Genomic DNA, 19,567 nt, shown 5'->3' on the forward strand with positions numbered 1-19,567 from the left:
TGTCTTTTTTTTTCTAAAGTCTCCCTGAAAAAAAAAAAAAAAATCAAATCAGTGGGAGATTAATATTGCCCTTTCTGCTTGTGTGCCAGTCTTGACTCCTGGGTGTGCCATCTCTCTCTCTCTCTCCAATTGTGGGCCATAGAAAGCCTATTTATTTTTTTGCTTGATTTGGGTTCCAAAATCTACCTGAAAAAATCACTAAATCAATCAGTGGGAGATAAATATTGGCCTCTGGGCTTGTGTGCCACTCCTGACTCCTGTGTGCGTCCTCTCTCACTCAGTGGGCCATAGAAAGCCTATTTTTTTTTTATTTGTTTTCTAAATTCTCCCTGAAACAATCATTTCATTTTATTTGGTTTATAAATTCTTCCTTAAAAAATCATTTTTTTTTATTATTTTTTTTTTCTAAAGTCTCCCTTTTAAAAAACAAAAAACAAATCAGTGGGAGATTAATATTTACATTTGCGCTTCAGTGACAGTCCTGCGTGTGTGGCATCTCTCTCATTTGTTGCCACCAACAACAGAGTGTGTAACATTGTGCCTGATTTTCGTTGTGGTCTCACCCACCTGTAAAGGGCTAGCTAAATCATACTGAAGTTATAGCTCACCGTGTAAGTTGTGTGACAGCAACAAATACCGTTAGTTTGGTAACGTTTTTAAAACAATGAGGAAGTCTGGTGGAAGAGGTCGTGGCCGGGGGCGTTCATTGTCAGCTGGTAATGAGGGTAGTGGTAGTGGTGGAGCATCAGGTGGTCGTGGGAAAAAAAATATTGCACCTAAGTCTGGAGCTGTGGAGCCAGGTTCGTCGTCTGGCTACACAAGGCCTCGAACGCTCCCTTTTCTGGGAGTAGGAAAACCGCTTTTAAAGCCGGAGCAGCAAGAGCAAGTTTTGGCTTATCTTGCTGACTCAGCCTCTAGCTCTTTTGCCTCCTCTCGTGAAACTGGTAAAAGTAAAAGCAGCGCGTCGTTAGTGGATGTTCACGGTCAGGGACAAGTCGCTTCCTTGTCCTCTTCAGCAAAAACAACAACAGAGAAGAATGCAGCAGGCGACACAACGGGTTACTCCATGGAGCTCTTTACACATACCGTCCCTGGCTTAGAAAGTGAAGCAGTTAACAGTCCATGCCCATTACAAGTTGAATCTGACATGGAGTGCACTGATGCACAGCCACAGCCAGACTACTATGCTGGTCCTTTGACTCAGACCACAACATTGCCCTCGCAGGGTGCTGATCAAGAATCAGACCCTGATGAGACTATGTTGCCCCATCACGAACGCTATACCACCGACCGACACGGTGACACAGACGAAGTTGCACACGAGCTACAAGAAGAGGTAATAGATGACCCAGTTCTTGACCCCGATTGGCAGCCATTGGGGGAACAGGGTGCAGGTGGCAGCAGTTCTGAAGCGGAGGAGGAGGGGCCGCAGCAGGCATCAACATCGCAACAGGTTCCATCTGCCGGGCCCGTATCTTGCCCAAAACGCGTGGCAAAGTCAAAACCTGTTGGAGGACAGCGTGGCCATCCGGTTAAAGCTCAGTCTGCAATGCCTGAAAAGGTATCCGATGCTAGAAAGAGTGCAGTCTGGCATTTTTTTAAACAACATCCAATTGATCAGCGCAAAGTCATCTGTCAAAAATGTTCAACTACCTTAAGCAGAGGGCAGAATCTGAAAAGTCTCAATACAAGTTGCATGCATAGACATTTAACCACCATGCATTTGCAAGCTTGGACTAACTACCAAACGTCCCTTAAGGTTGTAGCACCCTCGGCCAATGAAGCTAGTCATCAACGCAACATCCCTTCCGGCAGTGTAGGGCCACCATTTTCTGCACCACCTGCAGTATCTGTGCAGGTTTCTTTGCCAGGCCAAAGCAGTCAGGGTCAGGGAATCACCAGTTTCGTAGTAGGAAACACTGCATCTAGGGCACCGGCGGCAACAATACCATCTCCCACCGTCTCTCAGTCTGCCATGTCCACCGGCACCCCCGCTAGTTCCACGATCTCCAGCTCTCCAGTCCAGCTCACCCTACATGAGACTATGGTTAGAAAAAGGAAGTACTTAGCCTCGCATCCGCGTACACAGGGTTTGAACGCCCACATAGCTAGACTAATCTCGTTAGAGATGATGCCCTACCGGTTAGTTGAAAGCGAAGCTTTCAAAGCTCTGATGGACTACGCTGTACCACGCTACGAGCTACCCAGTCGACACTTTTTTTCCAGAAAAGCCATCCCAGCCCTCCACCAGCATGTTAAAGAGCGCATCGTCCATGCACTCAGGCAATCTGTGAGCACAAAGGTGCACCTGACAACAGATGCATGGACCAGTAGGCATGGCCAGGGACGTTACGTGTCCATCACGGCACACTGGGTAAATGTGGTGGATGCAGGGTCCACAGGGGACAGCAAGTTTGGGACAGTTCTGCCTAGCCCACGGTCTAGGAAACAGTTGGCTGTAGCCGTTCGCACCCCCTCCTCCTCCTCCTCGTCCTCCTGCAGAAGCGAGACCTCGTCCACAGACCGCAGTCGCACAACCACTCCATCCGCAGCTGCCACTGTTGCACACCAGGTCTCCCATTATGGGGCAGCTACTGGCAAACGTCAGCAGGCTGTATTGGCTATGAAGTGTTTGGGCGACAACAGACACACCGCTGAAGTTCTGTCCGAGTTCTTGCAGAAAGAAACGCAGTCGTGGCTGGGCACTGTAGATCTTGAGGCAGGCAGGGTAGTGAGTGATAACGGAAGGAATTTCATGGCTGCCATCTCCCTTTCCCAACTGAAACACATTCCTTGCCTGGCTCACACCTTAAACCTGGTGGTGCAGGGCTTCCTGAAAAGTTATCCGGGGTTATCCGACCTGCTCCTCAAAGTGCGTGGACTTTGCTCACATATCCGCCGTTCGCCCGTACACTCCAGCCGTATGCAGACCTATCAGCGTTCTTTGAACCTTCCCCAGCATCGCCTAATCATAGACGTTGCAACAAGGTGGAACTCAACACTGCACATGCTTCAGAGACTGTGTGAACAGAGGCGGGCTGTTATGTTTTTGTGGGAGGATACACATACACGGGCAGGCAGTAGGATGGCAGACATGGAGTTGTCAGGTGTGCAGTGGTCGAAGATTCAAGACATGTGTCAAGTCCTTCAGTGTTTTGAGGAATGCACACGGCTGGTTAGTGCAGACAACGCCATAATAAGCATGAGCATCCCCCTAATGCGTCTGCTGATGCAAAGTTTGACGCACATAAAGGATCAGGCGTCTGCAGCTGAGGAAGAGGAAAGCCTTGATGACAGTCAGCCATTGTCTGGCCAGGGCAGTGTACAGGACGAGGTAGCGGGCGAACAGGAGGAGGAGGACGAGGAGGATGATGGGGATGATTATATTTTTAATGAGGAAGCTTTTCCGGGGCCAGTGGAAATTGTTGGCGCGGCAAGGCCGGGTTCTGGTTTTTGGAGGGACACAAGTGACGTGGATTTGCCTGAAACTGCCCCTCAACCAAGCACAACCACAGATTTGAGAACTGGAACTTTGGCCCACATGGCGGATTATGCCTTACGTATCCTCAAAAGGGACACACGCATAACAAAAATGATGAACGATGACGATTACTGGTTGGCCTGCCTCCTTGATCCTCGCTATAAAGGCAAATTGCAAAATATAATGCCACATGAGAACTTGGAACTAATATTAGCAACCAAACAATCAACTCTTGTTGACCGTTTGCTTATGGCATTCCCTGCACACAGCGCCCGTGATCGTTCTAACACGAGGTGCAGGGGCCAGCAGACCAGAGGTGTTAGAGGGGCAGAAATCAGAAGTGGCGTTGGCCAGACTGGTTTTCTGACCAGGTTGTGGAGTGATTTTGCTATGACCGCAGACAGGACAGGTACTGCAGCATCAATTCAAAGTGACAGGAGACAACATTTGTCCAGTATGGTTACTAACTATTTTTCATCCCTTATCGACGTTCTCCCTCAACCGTCATTCCCATTTGATTACTGGGCATCAAAATTAGACACCTGGCCAGAATTGGCAGAATATGCATTGCAGGAGCTTGCTTGCCCGGCAGCTAGTGTCCTATCAGAAAGAGTATTTAGTGCTGCAGGTTCAATACTAACAGAAAAAAGGACTCATCTGGCTACCCAAAATGTAGATGATCTAACCTTCATTAAAATGAACCACAACTGGATTTCGAAATCTTTTGCCCCACCTTGCCCGGCTGACACCTAGCTTTCCTATGTAAAGGTCTTGCCTGTGGACTATTCTGAACGACTTTTCCAATCTCGTAATTTGCAGCACCTGATTGTCCAGCATCCGACATGTTAACACCTCCCTAAATGGCCAAAGTCCCCACACGGGGCCGTGGTATCGCCACTTGGCGCCAGCACCCGTGAGAGTACTGTTTGTCTGAAGAGGTGGGTGTGCCCGCTTTTGGTCGACGGCACTGCCACTATGGCCCTCATAGTACAATAAAGTGTCTGGCGGTGGTGGTGCACACCCAACGTCAGACACACCGTTGTAATATGAGGGGCCCTGGGCCTGTACCGCCGGCCACAAGACAGTCCCCCCCCCCAGCTCAAACAGTGCTCTACCACTTGCAAAATTTTCTCTCACAGCTCCACCAATGTTTAGTCTATGCGCTGACATCCTTCAATGCCTGGCACTGTCAATACCATTGTATTGACATTTTTCTTATGTTAGGCCTTCGAAGCCTGTCTGCGGCCTGTTCTTTCCACTACTACTACACTGACCAGGCCACTGCTGCCCGTGTTCCCCTGGAACCAATTTTAAATTGCCTACAGCCAGCCCAATTTATTATGTTAGGGCTTCGAAGCCTGTCTGCGGTCCCTCCTTCCACTAGGCCTCCACTGACCTGTCTACTGCTGTCCGTGTTCCCCTGGAACCAATTGTAAATTGCCTACATCCCAATTTTTGTTATGTTAGGCCTTCGAAGCCTGTCTGCGGCCCGTTCTTTCCACTACTACTACACTGACCAGGCCACTGCTGCCCGTGTTCCCCTGGAACCAATTTTAAATTGCCTACAGCCAGCCCAATTTATTATGTTAGGGCTTCGAAGCCTGTCTGCGGTCCCTCCTTCAACTAGGCCTCCACTGACCTGTCTACTGCCGCCCGTGTTCCCCTGGAACCAATTTGAAATTGCCTACAGCCAGCCCAATTTATTATGTTAGGGCTTCGAAGCCTGTCTGCGGTCCCTCCTTCCACTAGGCCTCCACTGACCTGTCTACTGCTGCCCGTGTACCCCTTGAACCAACATCAGAAAATATAAAAATAAGTATTTTGCTTATAAAAAAGAAAATACTGGAGAGATATCAAATGCAGACATTTTAACATTAAAAACAAACACATACAACAAAAATCTGGTACAGTACTAAAAATGGCCACCAGCTACAATAACTTTCTCCTGCAAGTAGTTAACTGAAAGTTTTTTTCAATTTAAAACACAGATATGGCATCCACCGAGTGTTGTCCTGTCGCGTCTTCTTTATATAATTGTCAAGAAGATGCAAAACAATGAAAATAATAAAATCATTATTTACCAAAAATTGCAAATAAACATTCATTACAAATAAAGAAGCAGGGCGCGTCCGAGGGTGAGTATATACCTAATAAGAATATAATCACCCTCAGACGCGCCCTGCTTCTTTCCGACAGCCTTCCTTCCTAAGAATCAGCCCTTCCGTGGTGTAGAGAGAGGGTGTGTTACACTCCAAGGTGTTCCCCAGGTTGCCTTTCCTGAGCTTCGATCTTCATGCTCTCGTTTAGTAGTTGTCGGAAAGTAGGCTGCATTAGGCCTACAAATTGGGTATGGGGTGGAGAGAGATGGTGTGTTACACTCCAAGGTGTTCCCCAGGTTTCCTTGCCATTGCTTCGGTCTTCCGACTCTTGTTTAGTAGTTGTAGAAAACTACACTGCATTAGGCCTACAAAATGGGTATCGGGTGGAGAGAGATGGTGTGTTACACTCCAAGGTGTTCCCCAGGTTTCCTTGCCATTGCTTCGGTCTTCCGACTCTCGTTTAGTAGTTGTAGAAAACTACACTGCATTAGGCCTACAAAATGGGTATCGGGTGGAGAGAGATGGTGTGTTACACTCCAAGGTGTTCCCCAGGTTTCCTTGCCATTGCTTCGGTCTTCAGACTCTCGTTTAGTAGTTGTACAAAACTACACTGCATTAGGCCTACAAAATGGGTATCGGGTGGAGAGAGATGGTGTCTTACACTCCAAGGTGTTCCCCAGGTTTCCTTGCCATTGCTTCGGTCTTCCGACTCTCGTTTAGTAGTTGTAGAAAACTACACTGCATTAGGCCTACAAAATGGGTATCGGGTGGAGAGAGATGGTGTGTTACACTCCAAGGTGTTCCCCAGGTTTCCTTGCCATTGCTTCGGTCTTCCGACTCTCGTTTAGTAGTTGTAGAAAACTACACTGCATTAGGCCTACAAAATGGGTATCGGGTGGAGAGAGATGGTGTGTTACACTCCAAGGTGTTCCCCAGGTTTCCTTGCCATTGCTTCGGTCTTCAGACTCTCGTTTAGTAGTTGTACAAAACTACACTGCATTAGGCCTACAAAATGGGTATCGGGTGGAGAGAGATGGTGTGTTACACTCCAAGGTGTTCCCCAGGTTTCCTTGCCATTGCTTCGGTCTTCCGACTCTCGTTTAGTAGTTGTAGAAAACTACACTGCATTAGGCCTACAAAATGGGTATCGGGTGGAGAGAGATGGTGTGTTACACTCCAAGGTGTTCCCCAGGTTTCCTTGCCATTGCTTCGGTCTTCCGACTCTCGTTTAGTAGTTGTAGAAAACTACACTGCATTAGGCCTACAAAATGGGTATCGAGTGGAGAGAGATGGTGTGTTACACTCCAAGGTGTTCCCCAGGTTTCCTTGCCATTGCTTCGGTCTTCCGACTCTCGTTTAGTAGTTGTAGAAAACTACACTGCATTAGGCCTACAAAATGGGTATCGGGTGGAGAGAGATGGTGTGTTACACTCCAAGGTGTTCCCCAGGTTTCCTTGCCATTGCTTCGGTCTTCAGACTCTCGTTTAGTAGTTGTACAAAACTACACTGCATTAGGCCTACAAAATGGGTATCGGGTGGAGAGAGATGGTGTGTTACACTCCAAGGTGTTCCCCAGGTTTCCTTGCCATTGCTTCGGTCTTCCGACTCTCGTTTAGTAGTTGTAGAAAACTACACTGCATTAGGCCTACAAAATGGGTATCGGGTGGAGAGAGATGGTGTGTTACACTCCAAGGTGTTCCCCAGGTTTCCTTGCCATTGCTTCGGTCTTCAGACTCTCGTTTAGTAGTTGTACAAAACTACACTGCATTAGGCCTACAAAATGGGTATCGGGTGGAGAGAGATGGTGTGTTACACTCCAAGGTGTTCCCCAGGTTTCCTTGCCATTGCTTCGGTCTTCCGACTCTCGTTCAGTAGTTGTAGAAAACTACACTGCATTAGGCCTACAAAATGGGTATCGGGTGGAGAGAGATGGTGTGTTACACTCCAAGGTGTTCTCCAGGTTGCCTTTCCAGAGCTTCGATCTTAATGCTCTCGTTTAGTAGTTGTTGGAAACTACACTGCATTAGGCCTCCAAATTGGCTATGGGGTGGAGAGAGATGGTGTGTTACACTCCAAGGTGTTCTCCAGGTTTCCTCGCCATTGCTTCGATCTTCATGCTCTCGTTTAGTAGTTGTAGAAAACTACACTGCATTAGGCCTACAAAATGGGTATCGGGTGGAGAGAGATGGTGTGTTACACTCCAAGGTGTTCCCCAGGTTTCCTTGCCATTGCTTCGGTCTTCCGACTCTCGTTTAGTAGTTGTAGAAAACTGCACTGCATTAGGCCTACAAAATGGGTATGGGGTGGAGAGAGATGGTGTGTTCCACTCCAAGGTGTTCTCCAGGTTGCCTTTCCTGAGCTTCTATCTTCAGGCTCTCGTTAAATTGTGGTTAAATGGAACAACTGCATTTGGCGTACAAGTTGGTTTGGGGCCTACTAACAGTGTCTGCCGCTCCTTGCTGTTCTCCTGGTTTCCTGTCCTGAAATTCCGTTTTCAGGCGCTCGTTAAGTAGTTGTTAATGTTAGACTGCATTTGGCCTACTAGTTGGGTTGGGGCCTACTATCGGTGTCTGCCACTCCTTGCTGTTCTCCTCCACTGAACAAAGCTGTGCCGCCTGTTTACTACGGTTGCCAATTTTGAACTGCATTTCGACTACTTACTGATTTGGGCCTACTCTCTGTGTCAGCCTCTCATTCCAGTTGTCCTCCACTGCAATGCCCCCTGGTTATTCCTGTGTTACCAATTTTGAACTGCATTTAGCCAACTTTATTCTTTGGGCCTATATCTGTGTTTCCTCCTCATCCTGCCCATTGCCCAGCCAGTGATAGATGAGTCTGCTGGTACATTGACCCATAACGCAACATTCCCCGTGCACGCTACACAACAACATTGTGACCCTGCTGAAAGTCAGGTTGCTCTTCCCGCATACCATACCACCTTACACGGGGACAAAGAGGAAGGTGCAGATGAAAGTGCAGGTTCCTTCATCAGGTGGAGGGAGGAATACTAGTTGGCGACGTCACTGGCACAGGGCCTCTCATAGTACGCAAAAGTGTTGCTGCCGGTGGGAGGCGCCCCCGCCGTGCAAACACACCGCTGTACTTTGAGGGGCCCTGTGCCAGTGCCAATGCCAACGAGTGGGCCCCCCCTGCTTGCTCAGGTTCACAGCACTTGCAAAGTTGAAATACTTACCTCTCCCTGCTCCACTGCCGTGACGTGGTCCAGATTTCCTGGGCCCACTAATTACTTGAACCAGCCCTACCCACCACAACTTTAGCCAAATGACCCCCAATTTCAAATGCCTTCCAATTATTATAAGGTAAATTACGCTTGACAAGCTTCATTAAGAAGAATGGATGGTTTTGACATTAAAATGGGCACTCTAGGTGTTTTCCTGGCCCCCACTCACTGCCGACTATGCTGCCCCATTGACTTGCATTGGGTTTCGTGTTTCGGTCGATCCCGACTTTACGTCATAATCGGCCGATTTCACTCGACCCGACTTTTGAGATAGTCGGGTTTCGCGAAACCCGGCTCGACTCTAAAAAGGTCAAGGTTGCTCAACTCTAGATATTAGTCAACTGAACTGCTGTGGCTGCAGAAAGTTACAGATCACAACTTTGGGCAATAGTCAAGCTTTAGTACATTAAAAAATATCTATTCTGTCCAGCTAAAATTCACATCTATAATATTCAGTGTAAAGACGTGTACACATATACAATGGCAGGGAGTTAGTTTGGTATTGCGTGGGATTTGTACAGTTACTTCTGTATGTAGCCTTCCTGCTCTGCCTTACCTGCTCCGTTGCGCTGTTCTTGAAAATGGTAAACATGACTGTACATGTTCATACGATACACAGTTCACTTATCACATACTCATGCAGCAGATAAGAAAAGCTTAATCTTATGCTAAAGGGAAATCGCAATATTTATAACTATAACATTGTTAATAATTATGAAAAAATACTTACAAGTAGCATGAAAGAATTGCAGTTCTCTACTCTAGTAAGAAGGAAGTGTTTTTTGTTTTTGAATCTTAGCCACCCCCTTCCTTTAGACTTGAGACTTGACATACAAGAATCACGTAGATGGTGCAATCTTGACTTAATGCTAAATGTGTGAATCACTGAAATCCTTTGCAGGTAGAGAATAGTGTACAGTCATTGCCACAAGCAGACAGAGGATGGCTACTAGTATTTACACAGTTCAGATATAAAAACAAACAGCATTGCATTTTTGGAGGCAAAGTCACCACGTTTGTCATTTCGATATTGCTGAATTTATCAATACATTTGCACAATGGAGTACAGATTAAATAGGGTGCACCGTAACATAGATCAAAATTACTACCCAACATATCAGCGCCTGGCCTTTGTTTACTCCATCATGTGTTTTCCATGATGCTTCGGGCACATCCCTATCCTTTGTTTGGCACCAATCATGGCTTGACATTGGATATGTACACTTTTGTATTTGCAATGTTTTCTTGTGGTTGTCCCCTACTTAACAACTTATACTTAATTGGCTCAGGGCAATTTAGGAAGAAAAAAAACGGCATTTACGTATTTCTCAGTTCCTCACTGTGCATCCGCTCTTGCTACTGCGTCCATCATCGGTCCTCTGACAGAGGCATCACATGACTGCTGTAGCCAATCATTCGCCACATAGCAGATGCCACATTATATTTGAACTGGCTTCTTCCCAATGTTCATGCTTGCACACTGGTAAAGTAGTGCGTGCGACGGAGTGGCACCAGTTTAGTAGGTAAGTATTCTACCACTGCAACAAATAAGTTTGTGAAACATTCATCAGTTAATTGTGAGTGCCATTACTGAAAAGCGGAAATATTTAGGAAACAAAGCAACTCAGTTAAAACATGGCAGGCCATGTGAAGCTACAGAGCAGCACTGCAGAGTATTGAGGCAGTGGGACCCACCCAGAATAAAAGCCACTCTTAATTGCAATGGTGTGCTCAGCAAAACATGGTCACCCTGTGCTACTGGTCTCAATTCTGCAGGCTACAGGTTGATCAGGTCTGTGGCCTGTAGAAAGGCACTGGATGAGTCATGAGCGGAGCAACATGATGACATATTCAAGCTACAACTCTGATGTCCGGTGTGATGAATTTACCGTGTCGGTCCATCTGAACCTTTGCTGCTGTCTGCTTGTGGCCTTGTCAGGGCATAGGTAAGTATATGATTTTTTTTACAATTTCATCAGACAGTGTGGTAGCTACTGTGAGGGGTCAGTCATACTATGTGGGAGACTACTGTGGGGACAATCATACAGTGTGGGGGCTACTGTGATGGTCATCATAGAGTGTGGGGGTGATCATACAGCGTGGGGACTACAGCGGGGTTGATCATACAATGTTGGAGCAATCATACAGTGGTGGAACTATTGTGTGTGTATCCTACAGTGTGGTGACTACTTTGTGGGGTCATTATACAGTGTGGGGACTACTGTGAAGGCCATCATACAGTGTTGGGAATACTGTGGAGATGTTATTACTGCCAAAGCATATTCACACAGGCAACGTACAAACCAGGGAGACAAATACCTGAACCTTACAGGTCCCTGTTAAAACTAGGTAAAGCACTTTTCTGACATTGGTCTGTCCCTGCCTGACCATGAAGGTTGGCACCCTAATATAACGTAATGGCACCCATACTTGACAGCGACTTACCCTGAATTTCTTTAGCAGCTCCTAAGATAGCTAGAGAAGCAGTTCCCTAAGGAATAAAGGAATCGTACACAAAACAACCGCAACCAACACGAACTATAGCAAATTGAATGAGTCCATCAAAGTCTATCTGTGACGCTGAGTCACTTCTTGTGGTCAAGCCATGAGACGCGATAGTCAATGAGTTCGAGGTCAAAAGTCAGGAGGGTACATCATAAACAGAAGGAAGAGATGAAGGTGTAGTTGGGAAACATTCCGAGGTCAGAATACCAGGAGGATAGTAGATCAGGGAAGAAGGGGTTAAACAGATGGATGGTCAGAATGAGGTCTAAGGTCAGGCAACAAAAGATCTATAAACAGAATGCAAGGCACGGAGAGACAAATCACACAGTAGCTGAATGCATGTCTGGCGGAGGTCTTGGAGTAACAGCTCAGTTAAGCAGCCTGGTAATCACCTGAGACAACACTTTGAGACAGCCACCGCCTCCCAGTCTCAGATTGGATGGCGGAGCTGTCAATCAAAACACTGACAGCTCAGCACGCACCTGCACCAGACTGGACGACTGAGCTGGCAATCATCTTCACCACTCCCCTGTACCAGATTGGACAGCTGACCTCTCAGTAACTGCATCCCAGACACACCGAGGGGTGAAACCGTGACATTATCACCAGCAGGAAACACCAGTAGGGGAAGGTATTTAAAGTTGCACCCCAAAAGTGATAGGACTGACAAACAGAGTAAATGAAGAACACCCGTGTTAAGCTAGGCAAACTACATTAGAAAAACCCAAACACCGAGAGAAAATTTGTGCCTCCTGTGGCTTGGCAGAAACAGCAGCCAACCACAGAATAGTAATTCTAAAGATCAAATCCAGGAGAATGACAGGAAGCCATCATATAGTGTGGGGGCAACTGCAGGAACCATCATACAGTGTGAAGACTACTGTGGGGGGACTACAGTAAGGGGCCACGATCATACAATGTGGAGGCTAAAATACAGTTTTGAAACTGCTTTGCCAGAATCCTACAGTGTGGTGACTAATTTGAGAACAATTATACAATGAAGGAGCTACTGTGGGGGCTATCATACAGTGTTCAAGCTAGTATGGGGACAATTGGGTGGGAATCATACAGTATGGGCATTAAACCATATTGGGGCTACTGTGGGGGATCTTCAAACAGTGTGGGAATTACTGTGGGGGCAATCATTTCATGGGAGTGCTACAATGGGAGCCATCATACAATGTGAGAACTTTTGTGGGGCCGTTATACAGTGTGGGGTTACTGTGGAGAGCCATTGTACAGTGTGAGGGCTTCTGTGGGGAACCATTGAAAGGAGGAGAGCCAGCCTCAGCGTGCCTTGGTCGGGATGAGTCCGGAACCATCGGTGCTGTCACCCAAGTTGCAGGGGGGAGAGTTTAGTGCCCCTGACAGACCTTTGAACTTGAGATCAGGGGGTGTGAAGGGTATAAGAGGGGAACAGCGCACGGGAACGAGTGCTCGTTTTTCCATGCTGGATCTGGCAAGTGGCTACTGGCAGGTGCCAATGTCGGAGAATGACCGAGCAAAGACAGCCTTTATACTACCGATGAGGCTGTTTGAATTTAATCGGATGCCATTTGGGTTGGCAAATGCTCCAGGAACTTTTCGACGGCTCATGGAGAAGTGTCTGATCTATCTGGACGACATAATTGTCTATGCCAGCACGTTTGATGAACATCTGCAACGACTAGAGCAAATATTGAGCCGACTCCAAAGGCATGGCTTAAAAGTGAAACCCTCAAAATGTCACCTGTTCCGCACTCAGATTGAATACCTAGGGCACATAGTTTCAACTGAAGTGTTAAAACCATCCCCTGAGAAGATTGCAGCAGTACGAGACTGGCCCTCTCCAAAGACCGTAAAGGACGTAAAAGCCTTCTTGGGACTATCTGGCTACTACCGGTGGTTTGTGGAGAACTTCACGCACATAGTGAAGCCGTTGCTGGAACTGCTGAGGGGCGTTCCGTCTGGAGCAAAGAATCAGGAGATACAATGGGGAGAAAGGCAGGAACAGGCGTTTCAAACTCTAAAAACTGCCCTGAGAGAGGCACCAGTGCAGGCCTATGCCGATTTTTCACAGCCCTTCATTCTTCACATGGATGGCAACCTGCAAGGACTAGAAGCAATCTTGTCACAACTCCAAGATGGAAAAGAACGGGTGATTGCGTATGCAAGTCGCTCTCTTCGTGACTCCGAATAAAACCCCGACAATTACAGCTCATTCAAGTTGCAGCTGCTGGCACTAGTGTGGGCTATGACCAAAAAATTTGTGGAATATTTGTCAGGGTCCGAAGTGCTGGTGCGTACTGACAATAACCCTTTGGCTCATGTGGAGAATGCGAAGTTAGGGGCCTTAGAACAACTCTGGGTAGCAAGAATGGCCAAATTTCGATATAAAATTACTTACCGCCAAGGGGCTGAAAATACCCATGCAGATGCCTTATCCGGGGTCCCACATGGAGAGCCTGATCCCAATCGGGATGAAAAACTTGAGGATGAGGAAGTTCCTGTTTTCCAGAGTTCTGTGAGGACGTTGACAGTGACGCAGGATCAGGTACCGGCGGGTGTCCCAAAAAGTATCCTGAGACAGCCTCACGATGAATAGGTGAGAATTCAGCAAGAAGATGAGGAACTCACATGGATCTGGTCTTGGGTGGCCCTACAACAACTGCCCAGCAAGAGCGAGAGAGAAATTCTGTCCACCAGGGCTTTGCAAAAACTTCGGCAGTGGGAAAGTTTACATCTGAAAGACGGGCTTCTGTACCGGAAGATCCAGCCCCAGAAAGCTTTGCCCATTGTCTGGCAAGTGGTGATTACAGGAACACTGGTGCATGAAGTTGCAAAAGAGGCCCACAAACAAGGAGTACAGTTTATAATCCCCTACTGAAAACTGCGGTTGAAGAGGTGTGTGTTACGCCGCCTTTTCATACTCACCTGTCTGGCCAGCGCACTCCCGATGCTCCCTCCTCTTCTTTGTCTTCCTGCTTCTCCGGCGCTTGTCCCTCCTGTGCTTCGCGTATGCGCAGACGCGCTCCTTTCGTTGCTGGGGCTTCTGGGAGGTCGTGACCCGGCGGCTCCGCCTCCAATATGGTGGCGCCCATCGGGTACTTCTTCCGAGTGCCTGCCCTGCTTAGACACCTTTGCGTCTATTGCGTTTGCTGGTTTACCGCCAGCATACCCTTAGGTTCCTTGGCTCTGATCCGTGTTATCTCCGCAGTGTCTCTTACTTCCTCTGTTTGCCGTGTCCTACCAGTCCTGTGTTCCTGCCGTGTCCTGCCAGTCCTGTGTTCCTGCCGTGTCCTGCCAGTCCTGTGTTTCTGTCGTGTCCTGCCAGTCCCGTGTTCCTGCCGTGTCCAGCCAGTCCCGTGTTCCTGCTGTGTTCCTGCCGTATCCAGCCAGTCCTGTGGTCCTGCCGTATCCAGCCAGTCCAGTGTTCCTGCTGTATCCAGCCAGTCCTGTGCTCCTGCCATATCCTGCCAGTCCCGTGCTCCTGCCTTGTCCAGCCAGTCCTGCGTTCCTGCCGAGTCCAGCTAGCTCTGCGTTCCTGTCATATCTTGCCAGTCCTGTGTTCCTGCCGTACCCAGCTAGTCCAAAGTCTCCGTTGTCTCCATCTCTCGAGTGCCAGCATTTTACCGGTTAGTACCCTGTCTTTGCTGCCTCCATCTGTCCAGTGCCTCCGCCATTTTAGTCTCTTCACTAGTCCCAACTCCCCGCTGCCTGTCGTTCTCTCTGTGTTCTAACTTCAGTCGTCCCTTTGGCTCCAGCAGTTGCAGCTTCACCCTCCTTGGGCCTGTCTCTAACTCTCCCGGTACAGTGGGTGGCATCATCTGGTCCACTCGTCCTCGGGGGCTCTGAAGCTGTGACCCAGAGGGTCCACTTCCTTAGACCTAATAGTATGCAAAGGCCATGGATCCCGCTGGAGCTGCGGCCGCGCAGAAAGAGCTTCTTTTTCTGTGGGAGAACCAATCTCGCATGATGTCTCTCATGAAGTCTATGGACTCCTGTCTCTCTGACCTCCAGATCTCCGACCCGGGGAATGCCTCTCAGCTGGCCGGTATGCAGCAAGAACTGGCACAGCAGCGCGACGCTTAGTCCCAAATTCTGGGGTATATGGCTTCAGTAGATAGTCGTCTGCTTTCTCTCCAGTCTGCTACGTCCGTTCCTTCTCCAGCTCTTGCTCCTCATCCCACTCCCCATTTGGCCAAACCCCCTCACTATAATGGAGACCCCAAACAATGTCGGGGATTTCTCAATCAGTGCCGTCTTCATTTTGAGCTCCTTCCCATGCAGTATCCTATGGATCGGGCAAAGGTGGCTTTCATTGTTTCTCATTTAGAGGGAGATGCTTTAGCATGGGTTAATCCTCTTTGGGAGCGGGATGATCCAGTGGTTCTTCAGCTCACTCCATTCTTGTAGACCTTTCGTCGGGTCTTTGATGAGCCGGGTCGCTTGGCCTCAACTACTAAGGCTTTGTTTAATTTACTGCAGGGCTCCTTAACGGTGGGGCAGTACGCTATCCACTTTCGGACTTTATCTTCTGACTTGGGTTGGAATAATGAGGCATTAGTAGGGGCATTTTGGCGGGGGTTTTCTAGCCGTATTAAAGATGAATTGGCAGGTCGTGATACTCCAACTAATTTGGAGGATTTAATTGCCTTGGCTACTCGCATAGACCTTCGCTTTCAGGAGCAAGCTCGGGAGAAAAGATTCCCTCGCTCTTCTATGCCCTCTCGTAGACCTCCCAGTCCATGGCCCAGAGCCTCTGCTTTGGTCTCTGCTCCTGAACCAATGCAAGTGGATCGCATTAAACGCTCCGAACAATATCAGAAGGAGAGACGCGCCCAGGGTCTCTGTTTTTACTGTGGGAGCTCCTCTCATCTCCGAGCCTGCCCAGAACGTCCGGAAAACTCCTCCACCTAGGCCAGGTAAGAGAGGCCTCCTTAGGTGCATGTGAAATCTCTCTACCCCTCACTCTGCCAGTTTTGTTGCACACTCATGATAAGCGCATTTCTCTTGAGGCCTATGTGGACTGCTGTGGGAAATTTTATTAGGTTAGAGGAGGTTATTAAGTTTTCTGTCCCCGTTAAGTTTTTAGAGAATCCTCTTTTCCTAGCTTCCGTAGACGGAAGACCTCTGCAATAGACTGTCACTTAAGTCACTCAGGTAGTTGAGCTTCAAGTAGGAGCTCTTCATGGGGAGCGAATCTTGTGGGATGGCTTTTGTGCTATTTTTTGATCAAAAAGCAGTATTACTAAAAACTCTGTGTTATTTAAATGCACTTTTGCTTTTTTACTTAGTAACATCAGGGTTTTCGTTTACTTTTTTCTCTTGTAGGTTTTAATGTTTTGTGGCCATTTAACATGCGTTTAACCTCTGCATGTGTACCAACTCAAGTTAAGCTCAGATTTGTGTTTTTTTCTCTCTGTGTTGTTGCATTCTGTGCAAGCCGGGGTGTGGCCTCCCAGTTTCTGAGCTAGAGACTATATAAGGCTTCCCCAGTCTAGTGTTTCACTGGTTGGGCCCAGTCCTTTCATCTGCCCTTATTCACACTGAGGTCAACATTGACACATGGTAAGGTTTTAATATTAGATAGTGTAGGACTGTCCCGATCAGAGTTACCGTGACGAGGTGGGATGGCTTTTGTGCTATTTTTTGATCAAAAAACAGTATTACTAAAAACTCTGTGTTATTTAAATGCACTTTTGCTTTTTTACTTAGTAACATCAGGGTTTTCGTTTACTTTTTTCTCTTGTAGGTTTTATAGAATCTTGTTTTTTGTTTTAGCCAACATCTCTCATCCCATTCTTCTCGGTCTTCCGTGGCTACGGGTTCACGAACCCTTTTTAGATTGGCATAGGGGCAACATTCTTCGCTGGGGGGATTCCTGTCAGACTCGTTGTCTGTTGCCAGTGCGTCCTGTTGGTGTTCCCTGTCCCATTCCCATTCCTTCCGGGTTGCCCTGTGTTTATGCCTCCTTTGCGGATGTTTTTGACAAAAAGGAAGCGGATATTCTTCCGCCACATCGTCCCTACGATTGTCCCATAGACCTGGTACCTGGTACCACTCCTCCTAGAGGAAAAATTTATCTTATCTCGCCGGCAGAGACTCAAGCTATGTCGGAGTATATTCAAGACAACCTTTCCAAAGGATTCATTCGAAAATCTTCATCTCCAGCTGGGGCGGGTTTCTTTTTTGGGAAAAAGAAGGATGGTACCCTTCGTCCGTGTATTGACTACAGAGGGTTAAATAACATCACTGTGAAGAATAAATACCCTTTGCCTCTTATTTCTGAACTCTTTGATCGCCTGAGGGGTGCACAAATTTTTACCAAGCTAGACTTCCGAGGAGCCTACAATTTGATCCGCATCCGTGCGGGGGACGAGTGGAAAACCGCATTCAACACTTGGGACGGTCACTACGAGTATTTGGTAATGCCTTTTGGACTTTGCAATGCTCCTGCAGTATTCCAAGAGTTCATCAATGATATCTTTTGTGTTTGTCTCTATACCAGTGTCGTGGTCTACTTGGATGACATCCTCATCTTCTCCCCAGATTTATCCACTCATCGGCGTGATGTTCGTCAAGTTCTACTACGATTAAGACAGAATCATCTGTTTGCGAAGATAGAGAAATGTGTCTTCGAACAGTCCTCGGTACCTTTCCTGGGTTATTTTGTCTCTGAAGATGGTCTGAAGATGGATCCTGAGAAAGTGTCGGCCGTTCTAAATTGGCCACGTCCTTCTGGAGAGAAGGCTATTCAGCGATTCCTTGGCTTCGCCAACTACTATAGACAGTTTATTCCTCATTTTTCTTCTTTGACCAAACCAATTTCTGCTCTGATCCGCAAGGGGGCAAACTCTAATCTCTGGTCTTCTGAGGCCGAAGCTGCTTTCCAACCTCTAAAGCAAGAGTTTGCTTCTGCACCAGTACTCGATCGACCTGATTCCAACAAACCGTTTATCCTTGAAGTTGATGCATCCTCTATAGGAGCTGGAGCGGTCTTACTTCAGAGGTCTAACTCGGGTCGATTAGTCACCTGTGGGTTTTCTCCAAAGCTTTCTCTCCTCCGGAGCGAAACTATTCCATAGGTGAAAAGGAATTACTGGCCATAAAATTGGCTCTAGAGGAGTGGCGGTACCTCCTGGAAGGGGCTGTACATCCTTTCGTTATTTTTACAGATCACAAGAATCTGTCCTATGTCCAGTCCGCTCAGAGGCATAACCCCCGACAAGCCAGATGGTCTTTGTTTTTTGGACGTTTCGACTTTGAGTTACATTTCCAACCCGGGGATAAGAACATTAAACCTGACGCTCTGTCAAGGTCTTTTCTATCCCAGGATGAAGAGGAGAGACCAGCGCATATTCTTGATCCTGATAAGATTGTTTCGTTGGTTCCTCTGAAAGTGATCACCACACCCCCGGGAAAGACCTTCGTATCCAATCGTGACAAACTGAAAGTTTTACGTTGGAGTCATTCTTCCCGATTCGCTGGTCATGTTGGGGGCAAGAAGACTCTCACCCTGATTTCTCGCCATTACTGGTGGCCTTCACTTCGGCAAGATGTCCTGGATTCCATTGCCTCTTGTTCTTCATGTGCTAGAAACAAAGTTCCTCGACAGCTTCCTTCTGGACCTCTGCATCCACTTCCTGTGCCCTCGGTTCCCTGGAGTCACATTGCAATGGATTTCATCACCGATTTGCCGAAATCTTCTAATTGTACTGTAATTTTGGTGGTGGTAGATAGATTTTCCAAAATGGCTCACTTCATCTCTCTACCTGGTTTACCTTCAGCTCCTAAGATAGCAAAGGTCTTTCTTCATCAGATATTTCGGCTTCATGGATTCCCTCAACATATCATGTCCGACCGTGGAGTTCTGTTTACCTCCCATTTCTGGAGAACCCTTTGTGGACTTATGAAGGTATCGCTAAATTTTTCTTCTGCATACCATCCCCAGTCTAACGGACAAGTGGAGCGGGTGAATCAAATTCTTACATCTTATCGTCGCCATTTTACTAATGCTCATCATGATGACTGGGTGTCTCTTCTTCCTTGGGCTGAATTCGCTTATAATAACCATACTAGCAAATCTTCGTCTAAATCTCCTTTTTTCATTGCTTTTGGGCAACATCCCGGCATTCCTCTCCCTGTTTACCCCACCTCAGGTGTACCGGTGGCGGATTCCTTGTCTGTGGAATTCTCCAAAATTTGGCAGGAGGAGCTTCAGAGGGAAAGTTACAGAATGAAAAAGTATGCTGATAAAAT

General features: G+C 47.5%; 1 protein-coding gene across 1 annotated transcript in view; it reads right to left on the reverse strand.

Moving 5' to 3' along the window:
- LOC138644786 (caspase-8-like) overlaps positions 1-9,569 on the reverse strand; it is an 84,202-nt gene extending 74,633 nt beyond the window's left edge. Inside the window, exon 1 of the mRNA XM_069733597.1 lies at positions 9,552-9,569. The gene's annotated coding sequence lies outside the window, so the exon portion shown is untranslated. The remainder of the gene's footprint in view (positions 1-9,551) is intronic.
- Positions 9,570-19,567: the final 9,998 nt, after the last annotated feature.

The sequence above is a fragment of the Ranitomeya imitator genome, chromosome 7 (assembly GCF_032444005.1).
Source record: "Ranitomeya imitator isolate aRanImi1 chromosome 7, aRanImi1.pri, whole genome shotgun sequence".
Lineage (NCBI taxonomy): Eukaryota > Metazoa > Chordata > Amphibia > Anura > Dendrobatidae > Ranitomeya > Ranitomeya imitator.